Source organism: Schistocerca serialis, unplaced genomic scaffold (assembly GCF_023864345.2).
Source record: "Schistocerca serialis cubense isolate TAMUIC-IGC-003099 unplaced genomic scaffold, iqSchSeri2.2 HiC_scaffold_1363, whole genome shotgun sequence".
NCBI lineage: Eukaryota > Metazoa > Arthropoda > Insecta > Orthoptera > Acrididae > Schistocerca > Schistocerca serialis.
Genome location: NW_026047584.1, coordinates 13,306,063 through 13,330,961, shown reverse-complemented (window position 1 = coordinate 13,330,961; position 24,899 = coordinate 13,306,063).

The window sequence follows — 24,899 nt, the reverse complement described above, 5'->3', positions numbered from 1 at the left end:
CCGATGCAATTTCTGTCTTTCATCGTATATAAGAAGGTCAGACCGATACAGTAAACCTGAAGTGAGGCATCGGAATTTATAACTAGTGTCACAGGAGTGGTTCAAAACATAGACAATCAGAAGAGTCAGTCTTCTTGTACTTGAGTCGGCATTGTGCCTTTTGCATTAAATTCCGATGCAATTTCTGTGTTTCATCGTCAATAAGAAGTTCCAAGGGATACAGTAAACCTGAAGTCAAGCATCGGAATCTATAACTAGTGTCACAGGAATGGTTCAAAACGTAGACAGTAAGAAGAGTCAGTCTTCTTGTACTTAAGTCCTCATTGTGCCTTTTCTATTTAATTCCTATCCAATTTCTGTGTTTCATCGTCAATAAGACGGTCAGAGGGATACAGTACACCTGAAGTGAAGCATCGGAATCTATAACTAGTGTCACAGGAATGGTTCAAATCATAGTCAGTAAGAAGAGTCAGTCTTTTTGTACTTGTCTCAGAAAGTCGGCATTGTGCCTTTTGTATTTAATTTCGATGTAATTTCTGTGTTTCATCGTCAACAAGAAGGTCCAAATGATACAGTAAACCTGAAGTGAAGCATCGGAATCTATATCTAGTGTCACAGGAGTGGTTCAAAACATAGACAGTAAGAAGAGTCAGTCTTCTTGTACCTAAGGCGGTATTGTGCCTTTCGTATTTAATTCCGATGCAATTTCTGTTTCATCGTCAATAAGGTCAGAGGGATACAGTAATAATGAAGTGAAGCATCGGAATCTATAGCTAGTGTCACAGGAATGTTTCAAAACATAGACAGTAAGAAGAGTCAGTCTTCTTATACTTAAGTCGTCATTGTACCTTTTGTATTTAATTCCGATGCAATTTCTGTGTTTCATCGTCAATAAGAAGGTCCAAGGGATACAGTAAACCTGGAGTGAAGCATCGGAATCCATAACTTGTGTCACAGGAATGGTCCAAACATAGTCAGTAAGAAGAGTCAGTCTTTTTGTCCTTAAGTCGGCATTGTGCCATTTGTATTTAATTCTGATGCAATTTCTGTGTTTCATCGTCAATAAGAAGATCCAAGGGATACAGTAAACCTGAAGTGAGGCATCAGAACCTATAACTAGTGTCACAGGAAGGGTTCAAAACATAGACAGTGAGAAGAGTCAGTCTCCTTGCACTTAAGTCGGCATTGTGCCTTTCGAATTTAATTCCGATGCAATTTCTGTGTTTCATCGTCAATAAGAAGGTCAGAGGGATACAGTAAACCTGAAGTGAGGCATCGGAATCTATAACTAGTGTCACAGGAATAGTTCAAAACATAGGCAGTAAGAAGATACAGTCTTCTTGTCCTTAAGTCGCCATTGTGCCTTTTGTATTTCATTCCGATGCAATTTCTGTGTTTCATTGTCAATAAGAATGTGCAAGAGATACAGTAAACCTGGAGTGAAGGATCGCAATCAGTCACTAGTGTCACAGGAATGGTTCAAATCATAGACAGTAAGAAGAATCAGTCTTCATGTACTTAAGCCGGCATTGCGCCTTTTGTATTTAATTCCGATGCAATTTCATTGTTTCATCGTCAATAAGAAGGTCCAACGGATACAGTAAACCTGAAGTGAAGCATCGGAATCTACAACTAGTGTCACAGGAATGGTATAAAACGTAGTCAGTAAGAAGAATCAGTCTTCATGTACTTAAGTCAGCATTGTGCCTTTTGTATTTAATTCCGATGCAATTTCTGTGTTTCATCGTCAATAAGAAGGTCCAAGGGATACAGTAAAACTGAAGTGAAGCATCGGAATCCATAACTAGTGTCACAGGAATGGATCAAAACATAGACAGATGGAAGAGTCAGTGTTCTTGTACTTGAGTAGGCATTGCGACTTTTGTATTTAATTCTGATGCAATTTCTGTGTTTCATCGTCAATAAGAAGGTCAGAGGGATACAGTAACCCTGAAGTGAAGCATCGGAATCTATAACTAGTGTCACAGAAATGGTTCAAAACATAGACAGTAAGAAGAGTCAGTCTTCATATACTTAAGTCTGCATTGTGACTTTTGTCTTTAATTCCGATGCAATTTCATTGTCTCATCGTTATTAAGAGGGTGCAAGGGAAGCAGTAAACCTCACGTGAAGCTTCGGAAGCCTTAACTAGTGTCAATGGAATGGTTCAAATATAGACAGTAGGATGAGTCAGTCTTCTTGTACTTAAGTCGGCATTGTGCCTTTTGTATTTAATTCCGATGCAATTTCTGTGTTTCATCGTCAATAAGAAGGTCCAACGGATTCAGTAAACCTGAAGTGAACCATCGGATTCTATAAGTAGTGTCACAGGAATGGTTCAAATCATAGTCAGTAAGAAGAATCAGTCTTCATGTACTTAAGTCGGCATTGTGCCTTTTCTATTTAATTCCGATGCAATTTCATTGTTTCATCGTTAATAAGAAGGTCCGAGGGAAACAGTAAACCTGAAGTGAAGCATCGGAAGCTATAACTAGTGTCAATGGTATGGTTCAAACATAGACATTAGGATGAGTCAGTCTTCTTGTACTTAAGTCGGCATTGTGCGTTTTCTATTTAATCCCGATGCAATTTCTGTGTTTCATCGTCAATAAGAAGGTCCAAGGGATACAGTAAACCTGAAGTGAAGCATCGGAATCCACAACTAGTGTCACAGGAATAGGTCAAAACATAGACAGAAGGAAGAGTCAGTCTTCTTGTACTTAAGTAGGCATTGTGACTTTTGTATTTAATTCTGATGCAATTTCTGTATTTCATCGTCAATAAGAAGGTCAGAGGGATACAGTAACCCTGAAGTGAAGCATCGGAATCTATAACTAGTGTCACAGGAAAGGTTCAAAACATAGTCGGTAAGAAGAATCAGTCTTCATGTACTTAAGTCGGCATTGTGCCTTTTGTATTTAATTCCGATGCAATTTCATTGTTTCATCGTTAATAAGAAGGTCCAAGGGAACCAATAAACCTGAAGTGAAGCATCGGAAGCTGTAGCTAGTGTCAATGGAATGGTTCAAACATAGACAGTAAGAAGAGTCAGTCTTAATGTACTTAAGTCCTCATTGTGCCTTTTCTATTTAATTCCTATCCAATTTCTGTGTTTCATCGTCAATAAGAAGGTCAGAGGGATACAGTAAACCTGAAGTGAAGCATCGGAATCTATAACTAGTGTCACAGGAATGGATCAAAACATAGTCAGTAAGAAGAGTCAGTCTTTTAGTACTTAAGTCGTCATTGTGCCTTTTGTATTTAATTCCGATGTAATTTCTGTGTTTCTTCGTCAACAAGAAGGTCCAAATGATGCAGTAAACCTGAAGTGAAGCAACGGAATCTATATCTAGTGTCACAGGAGTGGTTCAAAACATAGACAGTAAGAAGAGTCAGTCGTCTTGTACTTAAGTTGGTATTGTGCCTTTTGTATTTAATTCCGATGCAATTTCTGTGTTTCATCGTCAATAAGTAGGTCCAAGGGATACAGTAAACCTGAAGTCAAGCATAGGAATCTATAACTAGTGTCACAGGAATGGCTCACAACATAGACAGTAAGAAGAGTCAGTCATCTTGTACTTAAGTCGGCATAGTGCCTTTTTTATTTAATTCCGATGCAATTTCTGTGTTTCATCGTCAATAAGAAGGTCCAAGGGATACACTAAGCCTGGATTGAAGCATCGGAAGCTGTAACTAGTGTCAGTGGTATGGTTCAAAACATAGACAGTAAGAAGAGTCAGTCTTCCTGTACTTAAGTCGGCATTGTGCTTTTGTATTGAATTCCGGTGCAATTTCTGTGTTTCATCGTCAATATGTAGGTCAGATGGATACAGTAAACCTGAAGTGAAGCATCGGAATCTTTAACTAGTGTCTCAGGAATGATTCAAAACATAGACAGTGGGCACAGTCAGTCTTCTTGTACTTAAGTCGGCATTGTGCCTTTTGTATTTAATTCCGATGCAATTTCTGTGTTTCATCGTCAATAAGAAGGTCAGAGGGATACAGTAAACCTGAAGTGAAGCATCGGAAGCTATAACTAGTGTCTCAGGAATGGTTCAAAACATAGTCAGTAAGAAGAGTCAGTCTCCTTCTACTTAAGTCGGCATTGTGCCTTTTCTATTTAATTCCCATGCAATTACTGTGTTCATCGTCAATAAGAAGGTCCAAGGGATACACTAAACCTAGAGTGAAGCATCGGAATCCATAACTAGTGTCACAGGAAGGGTTTAAAACATAGACATTAAGAAGAGTCAGTCTTCTTGTACTTAAACGGCATTGTGCCTTTTCTATTTAATTCCGAGGCAATTTCTGTGTGTCTTCGTCAATAAGAAGGTCAGAGGGATACAGTAAACGTGAAGTGAAGCATCGGAATCTATAACTAGTGTCACAGGAATGGTTCAAAACATAGTCAGTAAGAAGAGTCAGTCTTCTTGTCCTTAAGTCGGCATTGTGCCTCTTGTTTTTAATTCCGGTGTAATTTCTGTGTTTCATCGTCAATAAGAAGGTCAGAGGGATACAGTAACCCTGAAGCGAAGCATCGGAATATATAACTAGTGTCACATAAATGGTTCAAAAATAGACAGTAGGAAGAGTCAGTCTTCTTGTACTTAATTCGGCACTGTGCCTTTTCTATTTAATTCCGAAGCAATTTCTGTGTTTCATCGTCAATAAGAAGGTCAGAGGGATACAGTAAACCTGAAGTGAAGCATTGGAATCTATAACTAGTTTCACAGGAATGGTTCAAAACATAGACAGTAAGAAGAGTAAGTCTTCTTGTACTTGAGTCGGCATTGTGCCTTTTGAATTAAATTCCGATGCAATTTCTGTGTTTTATCGTCAATAAGAAGGTCCAAGGGTTTCAGTAAACCTGAAGTCAAGCATCGGAATCTATAACTACTGTCACAGGAATGGTTCAAAACATAGAGAGTAAGAAGAGTCAGTTTTCTTGTACTTAAGTCGGCATTCTGCCTATTGTATTTAATTCCGTGCAATTTCTGTGTTTCATCGTCAATAAGAAGGTCAGAGGGATACAGTAAACCTGAAGTGAAGCATCGGAAGCTATAACTAGTGTCACAGAAATGGTTCAAAACATAGTCAGTAAGAAGAGTCAGTCTTCTTGTACTTCGGTCGGCATTGTGCCTTTTGTATTTAATTCCGATGCAATTTCTGTGTTTCATCGTCAATAAGAAGGTCAGAGGGATACAGTAAACCTGAAGTGAAGCATCCGATTCTATAACTAGTGTCCCAGGAATGGTTCAAAACATAGTCAGTAAGAAGAGTAAGTCTTCTTGTCCTTAAGTCAGCATTGTGCCTTTTGTATTTAATTCCGGTGCAACTTCTGTGTTTCATCGTTAATAAGAAAGTCAGAGGGATACAGTAAACCGAAGTGAAGCATCGGAATCTATAACTAGTGTCACAGGAATGTTTAAAAACATAGACAGTGAGAAGAGTCAGTCTTCTTGTACTTGAGTCGGCATTGTAACTTTTGTATTAAATTCCGATGCAATTTCTGTGATTCATCGTCCATAAGAATGTCCAAGGGATACAGTAAACCTGAAGTCAAGCATCGGAATCTATAACTTGTGTCACAGGAATGGTTCAAAACATAGACAGTAAGAAGAGTCAGTCGGTATTGTGCCTTTTGTATTTAATTCCAATGCAATTTCTGTGTTTCATCGTGAATAAGGGCAGAGGGATACAGTAAACCTGAAGTGAAGCATCGGAATCTATAACTAGTGTCACAGGTATGGTTCCAAACATAGTCAGTAAGAAGAGTCAGTCTTTTTGTACTTAAGTCGGCATTATGCTTTTTGTATTTGATTCCGATGTAATTTCTATGTTTCATCGTCAATAAGAAGTTCAAAATGATACAGTAAACCTGAAGTGAAGCATCGGAATAAATAGCTAGTGTCACAGGAATGGTTCAAAACATAGACAGTAAGAACAGTCAGTCTTCTTGTACTTAAGTCGGTATTGTGCCTTTTGTATTTCATTCCGATGCAATTTCTGTGTTTCATCGTGAATAAGGTCAGAGGTATACAGTAAACCCGCAGTGAAGCATCGGAATCTATAACTAGTGTCACAGGAATGGTTCAAAACATAGTCAGTAAGAAGAGTCAGTCTTCTTGTCCTTAAGTCGGCATTGTGCCTTTTGTATTTATTTCCGATGCAATTTCTGTGTTTCATCGTCAATAAGAAGGTCCAAGGGATACAGTAAACCTGAAGTGAAGCATCGGAATATATAACTAGTGTCACAGGAATGGTTCAAAGCATAGACAGTAGGAAGAGTCAGTCTTCTTGTACTTAATTCGGCATTGTGCCTTTTCTATTTAATTCCGATGCAATTTCTGTGTTTCATCGTCAATAAGAAGGTCAGAGGGATACAGTAAACCTGAAGTGAAGCATTGGAATGTATAACTAGTGTCACAGGAATGGTTCAAAACAAAGACAGTAAGAAGAGTCAGTCTTCTTGTACTTGAGTCGGCATTGTGCCTTTTGTATTAAATTGCGATGCAATTCTGTGTTTTATCGTCAATAAGAAGGTCCAAGGGATTCAGTAAACCTGAAGTCAAGCATCGGAATCTATAACTAGTGTCAATGGAATGGTTCAAGACATAGACAGTAGGAAGAGTCGGTCTTCTTGTACTTAATTCGGCATTGTGCCTTTTGTACTTAATTCCGTTGCTATTTCTGTGTTTCATCGTCAATAATAAGGTCCAAGGGATACAGTAAACCTGAAGTGAAGCATCGGAATATATAACTAGTGTCACAGAAATGGTTCAAAACATAGACAGTAGGAAGAGTCAGTCTTCTTGTACTTAAGTCGGCATTGTGCCTTTTCTATTTAATTCCGAGGCAATTTCTGTGTGTCTTCGTCAATAAGAAGGTCAGAGGGATACAGTAAACCTAAAGTGAAGCATCGGAATCTATAACTAGTGTCACAGGAATTGTTCAAAACATAGTCAGTAAGAAGAGTCAGTCTTCTTGTCCTTATGTCGGCATTGTGCCTTTTGTATTTAATTCCGATGCAATTTCTGTGTTTCATCGTCAATAAGATGGTCCAAGGGATACAGTAAACCTGGAGTGAAGCATCGGTATCTATAACTAGTGTCACAGGAATGTTTCAAACATAGACAGAAAGAAGAGTCAGTCTTCTTGTACTTTAGTCGGCATTGTGCCTTTTCTATTTAATTCCGATGCAATTTCTGTGTTTCATCGTCAATAAGAAGGTCCAAGGGATACAGTAAACCTGGAGTGAAGCATCGGAAACTATAACTAGTGTCAGTGGTATGGTTCAAAACATTGACAGTAAGAAGAGTCAGTCTTTTTGTACTTAAGTCGGCATTGTGCTTTTTGTATTGAATTCCGGTGTAATTTCTGTGTTTCATCGTCAATATGTAGGTCAGAGGGATACAGTAAACCTGAAGTGTAGCATCGGAATCTTTAACTAGTGTCTCAGGAATGATTCAAAACATAGACAGTGGGCACAGTCAGTCTTCTTGTACTTAAGTCTTCATTGTGCCTTTTGTATTTAATTCCGATGCAATTTCTGTGTTTCATCGTTAATAAGAAGGTTAGAGGGATACAGTAAACCTGAAGTGAAGCATCGGAATCTATAACTAGTGTCTCAGGAATGGTTCAAAACATAGTCAGTAAGAAGAGTCAGTCTTCTTCTACTTAAGTCGGCATTGTGCCTCTTCTATTTATTTCCGATGCATTTACTGTGTTCATCGTCAATAAGAAGGTCCAAGGGATACACTAAACCTAGAGTGAAGCATCGGAATCTATAACTAGTGTCACAGGAATGGTTCAAAACATAGACATTAAGAAGAGTCAGTATTCTTGTACTTAAACGTCATTGTGCCTTTTCTATTTAATTCCGACCCAATTTCTGTGTGTCTTCGCCAATAAGAAGGACAGAAGGATACAGTAAACCTGAAGTGAAGCATCGAAATCTATAACTAGTGTCACAGGAATGGTTCAAAACATAGTCAGTAAGAAGAGTCAGTCTTCTTGTCCTTAAGTCGGCATTGTGCCTCTTGTATTTAATTCCGGTGCAATTTCTGTGTTTCATCGTCAATAAGAAGGTCAGAGGGATACAGTAAACCTGAAGTGAAGCATCGGAATATATAACTAGTGTCACATAAATGGTTCAAAACATAGACAGTAGGAAGAGTCAGTCTTCTTGTACTTCAGTCGGCATTGTGACTTTTGTATTTAATTCTGATGCAATTTCTGTGTTTCATCGTCAATAAGAAGGTCAGAGGGATACAGTAAACCTGAAGTGAAGCATCCGAATCTATAACTAGTGTCACAGTAATGGTTCAAAACATAGTCAATAAGAAGAGTCAGTCTTCTTGTCCTTAAGTCAGCATTGTGCCTTTTGTATTTAATTCCGGTGCAACTTCTGTGTTTCATCGTCAATAAGAAAGTCAGAGGGAAACAGTAAACAGAAGTGAAGCATCGGAATCTATAACTAGTGGCACAGGAATGTTTCAAAACATAGACAGTAAGAAGAGTCAGTCTTCTTGTACTTGAGTCGGCACTGAGCCTTTTGTATTAAATTCCGATGCACTTTCTGTGTTTCATCGTCAATAAGAAGGTCCAAGGGATACAGTAAACCTGAAGTCAAGCATCGGAATCTATAACATGTGTCACAGGAATGGTTCAAAACATAGACAGTAAGAAGAGTCAGTTTTCTTGTACCTAAGTCGGCATTGTGCCTTTTGTATTTAATTCTGATGCAAATTCCGTGTTTCATCGTCAATAAGAAGGTCAGAGGCATTCAGTAAACCTGAAGTGAAGCATCGGAATCTATAACTAGTGTCACAGGAGTTGTTCAAAACATAGACAGTGAGAAGAGTCAGTCGGTATTGTGCCTTTTGTATTTAATTCCGATGCAATTTCTGTGTTTCATCGTGAATAAGGTCAGAGGGATACAGTAAACCTGAAGTGAAGCTTCGGAATCTATAACTAGTGTCACAGGAATGGTTTAAAAACATAGTCAGTAAGAAGAGTCAGTCTTTTTGTACTTAAGTCGGCATTATGCTTTTGGTATTTGATTCCGATGTAATTTCTGTGTTTCATCGTCAACAAGAAGTTCAAAATGATACAGTAAACCTGAAGTGAAGCATCGGAATCAATAACTAGTGTCACAGGAATGGTTCAAGACATAGACATTAAGAAGAGTCAGTCTTCTTGTACTTAAGTCGGTATTGTTCCTTTTGTATTTCATTCGGATGCAATTTCTGTGTTTCATCGTGAATAAGGTCAGAGGGATACAGTAAACCTGAAGTGAAGCATCGGAATCTATAACTACGGTCACAGGAATGGTTCAAAATATAGACAGTAGGAAGAGTCAGTCGTCTTGTACTTAAGCCGGCATTTTGCCTTTTGTATTTAATTCCGATGCAATTTCTGTGTTTCATCGTCAATAAGAAGGTCAGAGGGATACAGTAAACCTGCAGTGAAGCATCGGAAACTATAACTAGTGTCACTGGAATGGTTTAAAGCATAGACAGTAAGAGAGTCAGTCTCCTTGTACTTGAGTCGGCATTGTGCCTTTTGTATTAAATTGCGATGCAATTTCTGTGTTTTATCGTCAATAAGAAGGTCCAAGGGATTCAGTAAACCTGAAGTCAAGCATCGGAACATATAACTAGTGTCACAGAAATGGTTCAAAACATAGACAGTAAGAAGAGTCAGTCTTCTTGTACTTAAGTCGGTATTGTGCCTTTTGTATTTCATTCCAATGCAATTTCTGTGTTTCATCGTGAATAACGTCAGAGGGATACAGTAAACCTGAAGTGAAGCATCGGAATCTATAACTAGTGTCACAGGAATGGTTCACAACATAGACAGTAGGAAGAGTCTGTCTTCTTGTACTTAAGCCGGCATTTTGCCTTTTGTATATAATTCCGATGCAATTTCAGTGTTTCATCCTCAATAAGAATGTAAAAGGGATACAGTAAACCTGGAGTGAAGCATCGGAATCTATAACTAGTGTCAATGGAATGGTTCAAATCAAAGACAGTAAGAAGAGTCAGTCTTCTTGTACTTGAGTCGGCATTGTGACTTTTGTATTAAATTGCGATGCAATTTCTGTGTTTTATCGTCAATAAGAAGGTCCAAGGGATTCAGTAAACCTGAAGTCAAGCATCGGAATCTATAATGGAATGGTTCAAAACATAGACAGTAGGTAGAGTCAGTCGTCTTGTACTTAATTCGGCATTGTGCCTTTTGTATTTAATTCCTTTGCAATTTCTGTGTTTCATCGTCAACAATAAAGTCAGAGAGATACAGTAAACCCGAAGTGAAGCATCGGAATCTATAACTAGTGTCACAGGAATGTTTCACAACATATACAGTAAGAAGAGTCAGTCTTCTTGTACTTGAGTCGGCACTGAGCCTTTTGTATTAAATTCCGATGCAATTTCTGTGTTTCATCGTCAATAAGAAGGTCCAAGGGATACAGTAAACCTGAAGTCAAGCATCGGAATCTATAACATGTGTCACAGGAATGGTTCAAAACATAGACAGTAAGAAGAGTCAGTTTTCTTGTACCTAAGTCGGCATTGTGCCTTTTGTATTTAATTCTGATGCAAATTCCGTGTTTCATCGTCAATAAGAAGGTCAGAGGCATTCAGTAAACCTGAAGTGAAGCATCGGAATCTATAACTAGTGTCACAGGAATTGTTCAAAACATAGACAGTGAGAAGAGTCAGTCGGTATTGTGCCTTTTGTATTTAATTCCGATGCAATTTCTGTGATTCATCGTTAATAAGGTCAGAGGGATACAGTAAACCTGAAGTGAAGCATCGGAATCTATAACTACGGTCACAGGAATGGTTCAAAACATAGACAGTAGGATGAGTCAGTCGTCTTGTACTTAAGCCGGCATTTTGCCTTTTGTATTTAATGCGATGCAATTTCTGTGTTTCATCGTCAATAAGAAGGTCAGAGGGATACAGTAAACCTGCAGTGAAGCATCGGAAACTATAACTAGTGTCACTGGAATGGTTTAAAGCATAGACAGTAAGAGAGTCAGTCTCCTTGTACTTGAGTCGGCATTGTGCCTTTTGTATTAAATTGCGATGCAATTTCTGTGTTTTATCGTCAATAAGAAGGTCCAAGGGATTCAGTAAACCTGAAGTCAAGCATCGGAATATATAACTAGTGTCACAGAAATGGTTCAAAACATAGACAGTAAGAAGAGTCAGTCTTCTTGTACTTAAGTAGGTATTGTGCCTTTTGTATTTCATTCCAATGCAATTTCTGTGTTTCATCGTGAATAACGTCAGAGGGATACAGTAAACCTGAAGTGAAGCATCGGAATCTATAACTAGTGTCACAGGAATGGTTCAAAACATAGACAGTAGGAAGAGTCTGTCTTCTTGTACTTAAGCCGGCATTTTGCCTTTTGTATATAATTCCGATGCAATTTCAGTGTTTCATCCTCAATAAGAATGTAAAAGGGATACAGTAAACCTGGAGTGAAGCATCGGAATCTATAACTAGTGTCAATGGAATGGTTCAAAACATAGACAGTAAGAAGAGTCAGTATTCTTGTACTTAAGTCGGCATTGTGCCTTTTTTATTTAGATCCGATGCAATTTCTGTGTTTCATCGTCAATAAGAAGGTCAGAGGGATACAGTAAACCTGATGTGAAGCATCGTAATCTATAACTAGTGTCTCAGGAATGGTTCAAAACATAGTTAGTAAGAAGAATCAGTCTTCTTCTACTTAAGTCGGCATTGTGCCTTTTCTATTTAATTCCGATGCAATTACTGTGTTCATCGTCAATAAGAAGGTCCAAGTTATACTCTAAACCTAAAGTGAAGCATCGGAATCTATAACTAGTGTCAGAGGAATGGTTCAAAACATAGACAGTGGGAAGAGTCAGTCTTCTTGTACTTAATACGGTATTGTGCTTTTTTTGTATTTAATTCCGATGCAATTTCTGTGTTTCATCGTCAATAAGAAGGTCATAGGGATACAGTAAACCTGAAGTGAAGCATTGGCATCTATAACTAGTGTCACAGGAATGGTTCAAAATATAGACAGTAAGAAGAGTCAGTCTTCTTGTACTTGAGTCGGAATTGTGCCTTTTGTATTTAATTCCGATGCAATTTCAGTGTTTCATCGTCAATAAGAAGGTCAGAGGGATACAGTAAACCTGAAGTGAAGCATCGGAATCTATAACTAGTGTCACAGGAATGGTTCAAAACATTGACAGTAAGAAGAGTCAGTCTTCTTGTACTTGAGTCGCCATTGTGCCTTTTGTATTAAATTCCGATGCAATTTCTGTGTTTTATCGTCAATAAGAAGGTCCAAGGAATTCAGTAAGCCTGAAGTCAAGCATCGGAATCTATAACTAGTGTCAATGGAATGGTTCAAAACATAGACAGTAGGAAGAGTCAGTCTTCTTGTCCTTAATTCGGCATTGCGCCTGTTGTATTTAATTCCGATGCTATTTCCGTGTTTCATCGTCAATAATAAGGTCCAAGGGATACAGTAAACCTGAAGTGAAGCATCGGAATATATAACTAGTGTCACAGAAATGGTTGAAAACTTAGACAGTAGGAAGAGTCAGTCTTCTTGTACTTAATTCGACAATGTGCCTTTTGCATTTAATTCCGATGCAATTTCTGAGTTTCATCGTCAATAAGAAGGTCAGAGGGATACAGTAAACCTGAAGTGAAGCATCGGAATCTATAACTAGTGTCACAGGAATGGTTCAAAACATAGTCAGGAAGAAGGGTCAGTCCTCTTGTCCTTAAGTCAGCATTGTGCCTTTTGTATTTAATTCCGGTTTAACTTCTGTGTTTCATCGTCAATAAGAAAGTCAGAGCGATACAGTAAACCAGAAGTGAAGCATCGGAATCTATAACTAGTGTCAGAGGAATGTTTCAAAACATAGACAGTAAGAAGAGTCAGGCTTCTTGTACTTAAGTCGGCATTGTGCCTTTTCTATTTAATTCCAAGGCAATATCTGTGTGTCTTCGTCAATAAGAAGGTCCAAGGGATACAGTAAACCTAAAGTGAAGCATCAGAATCTATAACTAGTGTCACAGGAATGGTTCAATTCATAGTCAGTAAGAAGAGTCAGTCTTCTTGTCCTTAAGCCGGCATTGTGCCTTTTGTATTTAATTCCGGTGCAATTTCTGTGTTTCATCGTCAATAAGAAGGTCCAAGGGATACAGTAAACCTGGAGTGAAGCATCAGAATCTATAACAAGTGTCACAGGAATGTTTCAAAACATAGACCGTATGAAGATACAGTCTTCTTGTACTTAAGTCGGCATTGTGCCTTTTGTATTTAATTCCGATGCAATTTCTGTGTTTCATTGTCAATAAGAAGGTCCAAGGGATACAGTAAACCTGAAGTGAAGCATCGGAATATATAACTAGTGTCACAGAAATGGTTCAAAACATAGACAGTAGGAAAAGTCAGTCTTCTAGTACTTAATTCGGCATTGTGCCTTTTCTATTTAATTCCGATGCAATTTCTGTGTTTCATCGTCAATAAGAAGGTCAGAGGGATACAGTAAACCTGAAGTGAAGCATTGGAATGTGTAACTAGTGTCGCAGGAATGGTTCAAAACATAGACAGTAAGAAGAGTCAGTCTTCTTGTACTTGAGTCGGCATTGTGGCTTTTGTATTAAATTCCGATGCAATTTCTGTGTTTTATCGTCAATAAGAAGGTCCAAGGGATACAGTAAACCTGAAGTCAAGCATCGGAATCTATAACTAGTGTCAATGGAACGGTTCAATACATAGACAGTAGGAAGAGTCAGTCTTCTTGTACTTAATTCGGCATTGTGCCTTTTGTATTTAATTCCGATGCGAATTCTGTGTTTCATCATCAATAAGAAGGTCAGAGGCATTCAGTAAACATGAAGTGAAGCATCGGAATCTATATCTAGTGTCACAGGAATTGTTCAAAACATAGACAGTAAGAAGAGTCAGTCGGTATTGTGCCTTTTGTATTTAATTCCGATGCAATTTCTGTGTTTCATCGTGAATAAGGTCAGAGGGATACAGTAAACCTGAAGTGAAGCATCGTTATCTATAACTAGTGTCACAGGAATGGTTCAAAACACAGTCAGTAAGAAGAGTCAGTCTTCATGTCCTTATGTCGGCATTGTGCCTTTTGTATTTAATTCAGATGCATTTTCTGTGTTTCATCGTCAATAAGAAGGTCCAAGGGATACAGTAAACCTAGAGTGAAGCATCGGAATCTATAACTAGTGTCACAGGAATGGTTCAAAACATAGATTTTAAGAAGAGTCAGTCTTCTTGTACTTAAGTCGGCATTGTGCCTTTTCTATTTAATTCCGAGGCAATTTCTGTGTGTCTTCGTCAATAAGAAGGTCAGAGGGATACAGTAAACCTGAAGTTAAGCATCGGAATCAATAACTAGTGTCACAGGAATGCTTCAAAACATAGTCAGTAAGAAGAATCAGTCTTCTTGTCCTTAAGTCGGCATTGTGCCTTTTGTATTTAATTTCGATGCAATTTCTGTGTTTCATCGTCAATAAGAAGGTCCAAGGGATACAGTAAACCTGGAGTGAAGCATCGGAATATATAACTAGTGTCACAGGAATGATTCAAAACATAGACAGTAGGAAGAGTCAGTCTTCTTGTACTTAATTCGGCATTGTGCCTTTTCTATTTAATTCCGATGCATTTTGTGTGTTTCATCGTCAATAAGAATTTCAGAGGGATACAGTAACCTGAAGTGAAGCATTGGAATCTATAACTAGTGTCGCAGGAATGGTTCAAACATAGACAGTAAGGAGAGTCAGTCTTCTTGTACTTGAGTCGGCATTGTGCCTTTTGTATTTAATTCCGATGCAATTTCAGTGTTTCATCGTCAATAAGAATGTAAAAGGGATTCTGTAAACCTGGAGTGAAGCATCGGAATCTATAACTAGTGTCAATGGAATGGTTCAAAACATAGACAGTAGGAAGAGTCAGTCTTCATGTACTTAATTCGGCATTGTGCCTTTTGTATTTAATTCCGATACAATTTCTGTGTTTCATCGTCAATAAGAAGGTCCAAGGGATACAGTAAACCTGAAGTGAAGCATCGGAATATATAACTAGTGTCACAGAAATGGTTCAAACCATAGACAGTAGGAAGAGTCAGTCTTCTTGTACTTAATTCGGCATTGTGCCTTTTCTATTTAATTCCGATGCAATTTCTGTGTTTCATCGTCAATAAGAGGGTCAGAGGGATACAGTAAACCTGAAGTGAACCATTGGAATCAATAACTAGTGTCACAGGAATGGTTCAAAGCATTAGGAGTAAGAAGAGTTAGTGTTCTTGTACTTAAGTCTGCATTGTGCCTTTTTTATTTAATTCCGATGCAATTTCTGTGTGTCATCGTCAATAAGAAGGTCAGAGGGATACCGTAAACCTGAAGTGAAGCATCGGAATGTATAACTAGTGTCTCAGGAATGGTTCAAAACATAGTCAGTAAGAAGAGTCAGTCTTCTTCTACTTAAGAGGGCATTGTGTCTTTTCTCTTTAATTCCGATGCAATTACTGTGTTCATCGTAAATAAGAAGGTCCAAGGGATACACTAAACCTAGGGTGAAGCATCGGAATCTATAACTAGTGTCACAGGAATGGTTCAAAACATAGACATTAAGAAGAGTCAGTCTTCTTGTACTTAAGTCGGCATTGTGCCTTTTCTATTTAATTCCGAGGCAATTTCTGTGTGTCTTCGTCAATAAGAAGGTCAGAGGGATACAGTAAACCTGAAGTGAATCATCGGAATCTATAACTAGTGTCACAGGAATGGTTCAAAACATAGTCAGTAAGAAGAGTCAGTCTTCTTGTCCTTAAGTCGGCATTCTGCCTTTTGTATTTAATTCCTGTTTAACTTCTGTGTTTCATCGTCAATAAGAAGGTCCAAGGGATACAGTAAACCTGAAGTCAAGCATCGGAATCTATAACATGTGTCACAGGAATGGTTCAAAACATAGACAGTAAGAAGAGTCAGTTTTCTTGTACCTAAGTCGGCATTGTGCCTTTTGTATTTAATTCTGATGCAAATTCCGTGTTTCATCGTCAATAAGAAGGTCAGAGGCATTCAGTAAACCTGAAGTGAAGCATCGGAATCTATAACTAGTGTCACAGGAGTTGTTCAAAACATAGACAGTGAGAAGAGTCAGTCGGTATTGTGCCTTTTGTATTTAATTCCGATGCAATTTCTGTGTTTCATCGTGAATAAGGTCAGAGGGATACAGTAAACCTGAAGTGAAGCTTCGGAATCTATAACTAGTGTCACAGGAATGGTTTAAAAACATAGTCAGTAAGAAGAGTCAGTCTTTTTGTACTTAAGTCGGCATTATGCTTTTGGTATTTGATTCCGATGTAATTTCTGTGTTTCATCGTCAACAAGAAGTTCAAAATGATACAGTAAACCTGAAGTGAAGCATCGGAATCAATAACTAGTGTCACAGGAATGGTTCAAGACATAGACATTAAGAAGAGTCAGTCTTCTTGTACTTAAGTCGGTATTGTTCCTTTTGTATTTCATTCGGATGCAATTTCTGTGTTTCATCGTGAATAAGGTCAGAGGGATACAGTAAACCTGAAGTGAAGCATCGGAATCTATAACTACGGTCACAGGAATGGTTCAAAATATAGACAGTAGGAAGAGTCAGTCGTCTTGTACTTAAGCCGGCATTTTGCCTTTTGTATTTAATTCCGATGCAATTTCTGTGTTTCATCGTCAATAAGAAGGTCAGAGGGATACAGTAAACCTGCAGTGAAGCATCGGAAACTATAACTAGTGTCACTGGAATGGTTTAAAGCATAGACAGTAAGAGAGTCAGTCTCCTTGTACTTGAGTCGGCATTGTGCCTTTTGTATTAAATTGCGATGCAATTTCTGTGTTTTATCGTCAATAAGAAGGTCCAAGGGATTCAGTAAACCTGAAGTCAAGCATCGGAACATATAACTAGTGTCACAGAAATGGTTCAAAACATAGACAGTAAGAAGAGTCAGTCTTCTTGTACTTAAGTCGGTATTGTGCCTTTTGTATTTCATTCCAATGCAATTTCTGTGTTTCATCGTGAATAACGTCAGAGGGATACAGTAAACCTGAAGTGAAGCATCGGAATCTATAACTAGTGTCACAGGAATGGTTCACAACATAGACAGTAGGAAGAGTCTGTCTTCTTGTACTTAAGCCGGCATTTTGCCTTTTGTATATAATTCCGATGCAATTTCAGTGTTTCATCCTCAATAAGAATGTAAAAGGGATACAGTAAACCTGGAGTGAAGCATCGGAATCTATAACTAGTGTCAATGGAATGGTTCAAATCAAAGACAGTAAGAAGAGTCAGTCTTCTTGTACTTGAGTCGGCATTGTGACTTTTGTATTAAATTGCGATGCAATTTCTGTGTTTTATCGTCAATAAGAAGGTCCAAGGGATTCAGTAAACCTGAAGTCAAGCATCGGAATCTATAATGGAATGGTTCAAAACATAGACAGTAGGTAGAGTCAGTCGTCTTGTACTTAATTCGGCATTGTGCCTTTTGTATTTAATTCCTTTGCAATTTCTGTGTTTCATCGTCAACAATAAAGTCAGAGAGATACAGTAAACCCGAAGTGAAGCATCGGAATCTATAACTAGTGTCACAGGAATGTTTCACAACATATACAGTAAGAAGAGTCAGTCTTCTTGTACTTGAGTCGGCACTGAGCCTTTTGTATTAAATTCCGATGCAATTTCTGTGTTTCATCGTCAATAAGAAGGTCCAAGGGATACAGTAAACCTGAAGTCAAGCATCGGAATCTATAACATGTGTCACAGGAATGGTTCAAAACATAGACAGTAAGAAGAGTCAGTTTTCTTGTACCTAAGTCGGCATTGTGCCTTTTGTATTTAATTCTGATGCAAATTCCGTGTTTCATCGTCAATAAGAAGGTCAGAGGCATTCAGTAAACCTGAAGTGAAGCATCGGAATCTATAACTAGTGTCACAGGAATTGTTCAAAACATAGACAGTGAGAAGAGTCAGTCGGTATTGTGCCTTTTGTATTTAATTCCGATGCAATTTCTGTGATTCATCGTTAATAAGGTCAGAGGGATACAGTAAACCTGAAGTGAAGCATCGGAATCTATAACTACGGTCACAGGAATGGTTCAAAACATAGACAGTAGGATGAGTCAGTCGTCTTGTACTTAAGCCGGCATTTTGCCTTTTGTATTTAATGCGATGCAATTTCTGTGTTTCATCGTCAATAAGAAGGTCAGAGGGATACAGTAAACCTGCAGTGAAGCATCGGAAACTATAACTAGTGTCACTGGAATGGTTTAAAGCATAGACAGTAAGAGAGTCAGTCTCCTTGTACTTGAGTCGGCATTGTGCCTTTTGTATTAAATTGCGATGCAATTTCTGTGTTTTATCGTCAATAAGAAGGTCCAAGGGATTCAGTAAACCTGAAGTCAAGCATCGGAATATATAACTAGTGTCACAGAAATGGTTCAAAACATAGACAGTAAGAAGAGTCAGTCTTCTTGTACTTAAGTAGGTATTGTGCCTTTTGTATTTCATTCCAATGCAATTTCTGTGTTTCATCGTGAATAACGTCAGAGGGATACAGTAAACCTGAAGTGAAGCATCGGAATCTATAACTAGTGTCACAGGAATGGTTCAAAACATAGACAGTAGGAAGAGTCTGTCTTCTTGTACTTAAGCCGGCATTTTGCCTTTTGTATATAATTCCGATGCAATTTCAGTGTTTCATCCTCAATAAGAATGTAAAAGGGATACAGTAAACCTGGAGTGAAGCATCGGAATCTATAACTAGTGTCAATGGAATGGTTCAAAACATAGACAGTAAGAAGAGTCAGTATTCTTGTACTTAAGTCGGCATTGTGCCTTTTTTATTTAGATCCGATGCAATTTCTGTGTTTCATCGTCAATAAGAAGGTCAGAGGGATACAGTAAACCTGATGTGAAGCATCGTAATCTATAACTAGTGTCTCAGGAATGGTTCAAAACATAGTTAGTAAGAAGAATCAGTCTTCTTCTACTTAAGTCGGCATTGTGCCTTTTCTATTTAATTCCGATGCAATTACTGTGTTCATCGTCAATAAGAAGGTCCAAGTTATACTCTAAACCTAAAGTGAAGCATCGGAATCTATAACTAGTGTCAGAGGAATGGTTCAAAACATAGACAGTGGGAAGAGTCAGTCTTCTTGTACTTAATACGGTATTGTGCTTTTTTTGTATTTAATTCCGATGCAATTTCTGTGTTTCATCGTCAATAAGAAGGTCATAGGGATACAGTAAACCTGAAGTGAAGCATTGGCATCTATAACTAGTGTCACAGGAATGGTTCAAAATATAGACAGTAAGAAGAGTCAGTCTTCTTGTACTTGAGTCGGAATTGTGCCTTTTGTATTTAATTCCGATGCAATTTCAGTGTTTCATCGTCAATAAGAAGGTCAGAGGGATACAGTAAACCTGAAGTGAAGCATCGGAATCTATAACTAGTGTCACAGGAATGGTTCAAAACATTGACAGTAAGAAGAGTCAGTCTTCTTGTACTTGAGTCGCCATTGTGCCTTTTGTATTAAATTCCGATGCAATTTCTGTGTTTTATCGTCAATAAGAAGGTCCAAGGAATTCAGTAAGCCTGAAGTCAAGCATCGGAATCTATAACTAGTGTCAATGGAATGGTTCAAAACATAGACAGTAGGAAGAGTCAGTCTTCTTGTCCTTAATTCGGCATTGCGCCTGTTGTATTTAATTCCGATGCTATTTCCGTGTTTCATCGTCAATAATAAGGTCCAAGGGATACAGTAAACCTGAAGTGAAGCATCGGAATATATAACTAGTGTCACAGAAATGGTTGAAAACTTAGACAGTAGGAAGAGTCAGTCTTCTTGTACTTAATTCGACAATGTGCCTTTTGCATTTAATTCCGATGCAATTTCTGAGTTTCATCGTCAATAAGAAGGTCAGAGGGATACAGTAAACCTGAAGTGAAGCATCGGAATCTATAACTAGTGTCACAGGAATGGTTCAAAACATAGTCAGGAAGAAGGGTCAGTCCTCTTGTCCTTAAGTCAGCATTGTGCCTTTTGTATTTAATTCCGGTTTAACTTCTGTGTTTCATCGTCAATAAGAAAGTCAGAGCGATACAGTAAACCAGAAGTGAAGCATCGGAATCTATAACTAGTGTCAGAGGAATGTTTCAAAACATAGACAGTAAGAAGAGTCAGGCTTCTTGTACTTAAGTCGGCATTGTGCCTTCTCTATTTAATTCCAAGGCAATATCTGTGTGTCTTCGTCAATAAGAAGGTCCAAGGGATACAGTAAACCTAAAGTGAAGCATCAGAATCTATAACTAGTGTCACAGGAATGGTTCAATTCATAGTCAGTAAGAAGAGTCAGTCTTCTTGTCCTTAAGCCGGCATTGTGCCTTTTGTATTTAATTCCGGTGCAATTTCTGTGTTTCATCGTCAATAAGAAGGTCCAAGGGATACAGTAAACCTGGAGTGAAGCATCAGAATCTATAACAAGTGTCACAGGAATGTTTCAAAACATAGACCGTATGAAGATACAGTCTTCTTGTACTTAAGTCGGCATTGTGCCTTTTGTATTTAATTCCGATGCAATTTCTGTGTTTCATTGTCAATAAGAAGGTCCAAGGGATACAGTAAACCTGAAGTGAAGCATCGGAATATATAACTAGTGTCACAGAAATGGTTCAAAACATAGACAGTAGGAAAAGTCAGTCTTCTAGTACTTAATTCGGCATTGTGCCTTTTCTATTTAATTCCGATGCAATTTCTGTGTTTCATCGTCAATAAGAAGGTCAGAGGGATACAGTAAACCTGAAGTGAAGCATTGGAATGTGTAACTAGTGTCGCAGGAATGGTTCAAAACATAGACAGTAAGAAGAGTCAGTCTTCTTGTACTTGAGTCGGCATTGTGGCTTTTGTATTAAATTCCGATGCAATTTCTGTGTTTTATCGTCAATAAGAAGGTCCAAGGGATACAGTAAACCTGAAGTCAAGCATCGGAATCTATAACTAGTGTCAATGGAACGGTTCAATACATAGACAGTAGGAAGAGTCAGTCTTCTTGTACTTAATTCGGCATTGTGCCTTTTGTATTTAATTCCGATGCGAATTCTGTGTTTCATCATCAATAAGAAGGTCAGAGGCATTCAGTAAACATGAAGTGAAGCATCGGAATCTATATCTAGTGTCACAGGAATTGTTCAAAACATAGACAGTAAGAAGAGTCAGTCGGTATTGTGCCTTTTGTATTTAATTCCGATGCAATTTCTGTGTTTCATCGTGAATAAGGTCAGAGGGATACAGTAAACCTGAAGTGAAGCATCGTTATCTATAACTAGTGTCACAGGAATGGTTCAAAACACAGTCAGTAAGAAGAGTCAGTCTTCATGTCCTTATGTCGGCATTGTGCCTTTTGTATTTAATTCAGATGCATTTTCTGTGTTTCATCGTCAATAAGAAGGTCCAAGGGATACAGTAAACCTAGAGTGAAGCATCGGAATCTATAACTAGTGTCACAGGAATGGTTCAAAACATAGATTTTAAGAAGAGTCAGTCTTCTTGTACTTAAGTCGGCATTGTGCCTTTTCTATTTAATTCCGAGGCAATTTCTGTGTGTCTTCGTCAATAAGAAGGTCAGAGGGATACAGTAAACCTGAAGTTAAGCATCGGAATCAATAACTAGTGTCACAGGAATGCTTCAAAACATAGTCAGTAAGAAGAATCAGTCTTCTTGTCCTTAAGTCGGCATTGTGCCTTTTGTATTTAATTTCGATGCAATTTCTGTGTTTCATCGTCAATAAGAAGGTCCAAGGGATACAGTAAACCTGGAGTGAAGCATCGGAATATATAACTAGTGTCACAGGAATGATTCAAAACATAGACAGTAGGAAGAGTCAGTCTTCTTGTACTTAATTCGGCATTGTGCCTTTTCTATTTAATTCCGATGCATTTTGTGTGTTTCATCGTCAATAAGAATTTCAGAGGGATACAGTAACCTGAAGTGAAGCATTGGAATCTATAACTAGTGTCGCAGGAATGGTTCAAACATAGACAGTAAGGAGAGTCAGTCTTCTTGTACTTGAGTCGGCATTGTGCCTTTTGTATTTAATTCCGATGCAATTTCAGTGTTTCATCGTCAATAAGAATGTAAAAGGGATTCTGTAAACCTGGAGTGAAGCATCGGAATCTATAACTAGTGTCAATGGAATGGTTCAAAACATAGACAGTAGGAAGAGTCAGTCTTCATGTACTTAATTCGGCATTGTGCCTTTTGTATTTAATTCCGATACAATTTCTGTGTTTCATCGTCAATAAGAAGGTCCAAGGGATACAGTAAACCTGAAGTGAAGCATCGGAATATATAACTAGTGTCACAGAAATGGTTCAAACCATAGACAGTAGGAAGAGTCAGTCTTCTTGTACTTAATTCGGCATTGTGCCTTTTCTATTTAATTCCGATGCAATTTCTGTGTTTCATCGTCAATAAGAGGGTCAGAGGGATACAGTAAACCTGAAGTGAACCATTGGAATCAATAACTAGTGTCACAGGAATGGTTCAAAGCATTAGGAGTAAGAAGAGTTAGTGTTCTTGTACTTAAGTCTGCATTGTGCCTTTTTTATTTAATTCCGATGCAATTTCTGTGTGTCATCGTCAATAAGAAGGTCAGAGGGATACCGTAAACCTGAAGTGAAGCATCGGAATGTATAACTAGTGTCTCAGGAATGGTTCAAAACATAGTCAGTAAGAAGAGTCAGTCTTCTTCTACTTAAGAGGGCATTGTGTCTTTTCTCTTTAATTCCGATGCAATTACTGTGTTCATCGTAAATAAGAAGGTCCAAGGGATACACTAAACCTAGGGTGAAGCATCGGAATCTATAACTAGTGTCACAGGAATGGTTCAAAACATAGACATTAAGAAGAGTCAGTCTTCTTGTACTTAAGTCGGCATTGTGCCTTTTCTATTTAATTCCGAGGCAATTTCTGTGTGTCTTCGTCAATAAGAAGGTCAGAGGGATACAGTAAACCTGAAGTGAATCATCGGAATCTATAACTAGTGTCACAGGAATGGTTCAAAACATAGTCAGTAAGAAGAGTCAGTCTTCTTGTCCTTAAGTCGGCATTCTGCCTTTTGTATTTAATTCCTGTTTAACTTCTGTGTTTCATCGTCAATATGAAAGTCAGAGGGATACAGTAAACCTGAAGTGAAGCACCGGAATCTATAACTAGTGTCACAGGAATGGTTCAAATCATAGTCAGTTAGAAGAGTCAGTCTTCTTGTCCTTAAGCCGGCATTGTGCCTTTTGTATTTAATTCCGGTGCAATTTCTGTGTTTCATCGTCAATACGAAAGTCATAGGGGTACAGTAAACCTGAAGTGAGCATCAGAATCTATAACTAGTGTCACAGGAATGGTACAAAACATAGTCAGTAAGAAGAGTCAGTCTTCTTGCCCTTAAGTCGGTATTGTGCCTTTTGTATTTAATTCCGGTGCAATTTCTGTGTTTCATCGTCAATAAGAAGGTCCAAGGGAAACAGTAAACCTGGAGTGAAGCATCGGAATCTATAACTAGTGTCACAGGAATGTTTCAAAACATAGACTATATGAAGATACAGTCTTCTTGTACTTAAGTCGGCATTGTGCCTTTTGTATTTAATTCCGATGCAAATTCTGTGTTTCATCGTCAATAAGAAGGTCAGAGGCATTCAGTAAACCTGAAGTGAAGAATCGGAATCTATAACTAGTGTCACAGGAATTGTTCAAAACATAGACAGTAAGAAGAGTCAGTCGGTATTGTGCCTTTTGTATTTAATTCCGATGCAATTCCTGTGTTTCATCGTGAATAAGGTCAGAGGGATACAGTAAACCTGAAGTGAAGCATCGGAATCTATAACTAGTGTCACAGGAATGGTTCAAAACATAGTCAGTGAGAAGAGTCAGTCTTCTTGGCCTTAAGTCGGCATTGTGCCTTTTGTATTTAATTCCGATGCAATTTCTGTGTTTCATCGTCTATAAGAAGGTCCAAGGGATACAGTAAACCTAGAGCGAAGCATCGGAATCTATAACTAGTGTCACAGGAATGGTTCAAAACATAGACATTAAGAAGAGTCAGTCTTCTTGTACTTAAGTCGGCATTGTGCCTTTTCTATTTAATTCCGAGGCTATTTCTGTGTGTCTTCGTCAATAAGAAGGTCAAAGGGATACAGTAAACCTGAAGTGAAGCATTGGAATCTATAACTAGTGTCACAGGTATGCTTCAATACATAGTCAGTAAGAAGAGTCAGTCTTCTTGTCCTTAAGTCGGCATTGTGCCTTTTGTATTTAATTTCGATGCAATTTCTGTGTTTCATCGTCAATAAGAAGGTCCAAGGGATACAGTAAACCTGGAGTGAAGCATCGGAATATATAACTAGTGTCACAGGAATGGTTCAAATCATAGACAGTAGGAAGAGTCAGTCTTCTTGTACTTAATTCGGCATTGTGCCTTTTCTATTTAATTCCGATGCAATTTGTGTGTTTCATCGTCAATAAGAAGTTCAGAGGGATACAGTAAACCTTAAGTGAAGCATTGGAATCTATAACTAGTGTCACAGAAATGGTTCAAACATAGACAGGAAGATGAGTCAGTCTTCTTGTACTTGAGTCGGCATTGTGCCTTTTGTGTTTAATTCCGATGCAATTTCAGTGTTTCATCGTCAAAATGAATGTAAAAGGGATACTGAAAACCTGGAGTAAAGCATCGGAATCTATAACTAGTGTCAATGGAATGGTTCAAAACATAGACAGTAGGATGAGTCAGACTTCTTGTACTTAATTCGGCATTGTGCTTTTTGTATTTAATTCC